Source organism: Pteropus vampyrus, unplaced genomic scaffold, assembly GCF_000151845.1.
Source record: "Pteropus vampyrus isolate Shadow unplaced genomic scaffold, Pvam_2.0 Scaffold45, whole genome shotgun sequence".
NCBI classification, from domain to species: domain Eukaryota; kingdom Metazoa; phylum Chordata; class Mammalia; order Chiroptera; family Pteropodidae; genus Pteropus; species Pteropus vampyrus.
Window position 1 is genome coordinate 4,881,126 of NW_011888826.1, and position 4,408 is coordinate 4,885,533.

Here is a 4,408-nt window from a genome sequence, read left to right on the forward strand (position 1 = left end):
TATTTACCCCCGCTGCCATTGTCTTAGTTCAAACTCTCTTCTTTTACCCGATCTGTTTTTCTTAGAATTCCTAACTGAAAGTCCTCCTCCCCCTCAGCCAGTTTCTACCCATCCCATTTCATGCCGAAGATATTATAATCAACTGTGATCATGTCACTCCTCTATGTAAAAGCATCCTCCAGCTTGAAGATATCGCTGATACGACCAATCCTAACTTCTTAACAAAGAATGTCGGGCATTTACCTTTTAGGCCTCATCTTCTCTGTCTCCTTCAGTCATCCATTCTAGGCCCCAGGCTCCAACCAAAGGATGTTCCTACTGGAGACTTCTTAACCACTGCACTAGTGATTTATTGCATATAACAAATTTCCTCAAAACTCAGCAACTTAAAACAATTAATATTTATTATCTCTCAGAATCTGTGGGCCAGGAATCCTGGAGCGGCTGAGCTAGATGGTTCTGACTCAGGGTATCTCATTAGGCTGCAGGCAAGATGTCAGCCAGGGCTGTATCATCTGAAGGCTTGACTGGGGCCGGAGAATCTAATTCCAAGATGGCTCACATGGTATCGGCAAGAGTCCTTACAACATGGCATCTGGCTGCCCCTAGACAGAGTGACCTGAGAGAGAAGACAAGGAGGAAGCCACGAAGCCATTTGTGATCCAGCATCCTAAGTCACACACACCCATCACATCAGCTTCATTAGAAGCATGTCACCAAATCAGCCCACAGTCATGGAGAACAAAGTCAGGCCTCCTCAACTTCATAAGGAAGAGATATCAAAGAATTTATGGACATGTTTTAAAATCACTACTGGTGAGGTTCAGAAGCTTTCCATTGTGTGAGGAATGCTTTCTTCTCCCTCCTTGATCTTGCATGATCTTCAGACTCTTGCTCTTTCAAGACTCAACAAAACTATCAACCAGTGAGAATTTTTTTTTTGAGATTCTATGTTGCCTTTTCCCACTAGATATTAATTTTTGTCATGGCCATGGGCCCGGCCTTTGCTATCCTAAATGGTGCCTTTGTGTGAATTTTTAAATGGTGTACCTTCCTCAAAACATTTTATTTTCTGCCAGAAAAGAAAAAAAACTGTCCTAATAAATTTATAAATCTTAGAAAATTATAACGTCAGTGATAGCCATAGAGTTGAGTAACACACACAGCAGCCTAGAGTATTTAGTTGGTACTTAATAAGTGTTGACTGTATTTTTCTTTAACCTATCACATTTAAGTCCTATGCTAGTTACACTGTAAATGTCATCACAATGAACCCAAGATGATAGTTATTATCCCATTTTAGAAGTTAAGAACCTCAATTCCATGGAGATTAAGCCCCTTTAAACAAGATCCCAGAGGAAGTCAGTGACGGAACGGGACTTTAACTTAACTCTGCAATTCCAGCTCCGCCCTGTGTGCAACCCAGCTCAAGATCAGGGGAGGCAGAGTGTGTTGCGCTTCAAAACAGAAGCGCCCATAAATTCATCTTCATCATTTTCTCTGCTGCCTATGTATAAACATATCTCAAACGGTCAGAATTTCAGCAGTTTCACTCTTACCTAAACAAATCCAATTTAGAAAAAGACTTCAGCTGTTCCATTAGGAGTAAAATACAGCCCATTGAGTTCAAATAGACAAGGCAGTTAGAATTGCATTCTTTCAGTTTTTAAAAGTGCTGTTTTGAAGCCACATCCTGTCTATTGTGAGCAAGGACTTTTAGAAGGGCAAACAGTAGAGGAAAATGGCCATAATTCAACCACCAGGAAACATATTTTGACGATTTGGTGAATCATCATTCTGTTCTCCCATCCTTGAGGATTTTCGTAGTGTGTTCTGACAAGAAGCTACACTGAGGAAGGCATAAAAACGTTAAGGGTGCTCCAGAGAAACTGAGTAGATTCCTAACTCAAAAAAAAAAAACAACCAGTCTCACCATTATTTTGAAAATGTTGAACCTGATTCATCCCCTTAGCCCTATATGGTGACAGGGTTCTCTCAGCTTCTAGAGCGCTGTCCCTAAGCTGTGCTATGGATGACCACAGTTTCAGTGGCTGTGTGTTCAGCTCTGAACAGGTCACCTATGAAGGTTTCTCTCGTGCATTCAGCCCAAGCCTCCTCACTTTGGCAGAACCCCTGCAGAAGGAAAAGCCAGATGCGCATGGGACTCAGCAGCCTTTAGGTACCCCTTCCTCCAATAACTAAGATCCTTCTGCTTAAAAGTTGCCCCCATTCCCTCATCTGTAAAATGGGAAGAAAGCCACTTGCTGTGTGTATTCCATTGGCCTAAGGGCCTTGTGAGAGCACCAAGAGCTATTTTTGAGGCGTTCGGTTGAGGCATGAGGATATGAAAATTCAGAGAAATCTGGGTTCATATCGTCATGGCAGGTAGGACAGCAGGCAAGGTCTGATGGGGGCCAAACATTTCAGTAAGTGACATTTTACATACTAGCTGCTCATGAGAGTTTTAGTTGGAAAAAGAGATGAAGTCTATAAAAGGGTTCTTATTTGAATGGAAGGAGTCTCCAGAAACTTTCCAGGTTGTCAGGAGGTGACAGAATTGAATGTGGCCAGGTATGCACCAATGTACAAAGCTGGGAGAGCAATAATGATAATGATACACTCTTTTACTCATTGGGCATTTTATTCATTCACAGTCATGAAGCAACTACACTATGTCTTAAATATGATGCTAAGCCCTTTGTCACATTATCTCATTTTATTTTCATAAGAATCTTAAAAGTAAACTAGAATCCATTTGTCCATGAGAGATCTGAAGATAAAGCAACTTCTCAAAGGCACACGTCTAATAGGAAAAAGCAAAATGCAAAGTCACGTCAATAAGCATATCTTCAGACTCATTCCATCATGACATTTTAGTATCCAGTGTGGTGGGAGCCATTTTTTGCTCCTTGCAGTAAGTCGTATGGCAGAACACATCTCAGAAGCTTAAAACACTATTGTGTGTACTAGTTTCTAATTCTTCTATACAGTTAGTGACTCAAAACTCTTTATCATATTTGATCACATCAGGACCGAAGCTTCTGTGTTCTGAGAAGGACATTGGTGATCACCTGTCCCTCTCCATCTTATTTTACAGAGGAGAATACGATGCAAAGAAATGAGGTGATGGGACTCAGCCATGCAGTAGAGCAGGTTGACTGGCAGGTGGGACTGGAGCAGAGGGGATGGTGCACCATGGTCCTAAGGCCAGAGACTACCAGCTGTGGCACTAGGTACCACTAACCGTCTACCCCGTGAAGTGGGAGCAACTTCATCAACATATGCTCTGTTATTGCTATACAGTGCTCCTTGTCTCAAAAAAAATGATCAGATATTAAAATAAACTTCAATTAGGAGATTTTCTGTTAATATACATTAACCATTTTTCAATTAACCATAGCAGATATAAAATAACAAATATTAAGAAATTTCTCTAAAGAAGTTTTCGGCAATTTTGGAAATGATTTCCACTGTTTTATTATGATTTTAGTGCCTCCGCAGTCTATAGGTGCCCAGTGCTCCTCAAAAGCTTAGGGACCATTTTCTTTGGCCTGATTCTTCTGCCCCCTGGGTCCTCTGGAGCGGACATTGCCACTAGTTACAATATCCATTTCCCTCTCCTTCCAGACTCACAAGAGGATTGCATTTCCACATCCCTTAGCAATAGATGTGGCCAATGAACCAAGAATGGAAGCGACACATTTAACAGCTGGGAGGAGGCACAGAGCCCGTCCCAGGTTCTTCATAGTCTCCTCGCCCTACATGGCAGCCACCAAGGTTCCAGAGGGTGGCGCCACCATTAGGATCCTGACTGAGGACAATGAGGAACTGAGCCCTTGGCCCCAACCCAGAATGGATATGTAAGCCCCAGGGCATGAACTCCGTCCTTATAAGCCACTGAAAGTTTGGGGGTTGCTTCTTACTACAGCACAACCTAAGCCATCCTGATCATTGCCTCAGTTGAAAAGCAACCTATAAGATATAGAAGCAAATACATAAAAAATATCATTCCAGCGGGACACAGGATCTAATGGCCATTTTTTACACATTTTGTCTCAAAGTGCACCCCCAAAACGCTATATTTGAATTTCTTGAGGTTCTCAGTACAAAGCAAATTCCTGAGCTCTGCTGAAGACCTCCTGAGTCAGAATCTTAGGCAGAAGCCACAGGGGTCTGCCTTTTTAACAAGCACCCTCCAAAAAATTCTTAGATATGTTAAAATTCCAGAGTCTCTACTCTCACAGATAATTAATGAGCTTTCAGTGTTACTAACTGGAAATCAGGTGAGAATGCTACACTTACCAGATATTTAAAAGTACTTTTAATTCATTTTAGAATTATAATTACGAGTGCAAGCTTTTCGGAGTTTTATTTTCAGAAACAAAAAGCACATTCAAGACTACCTGCC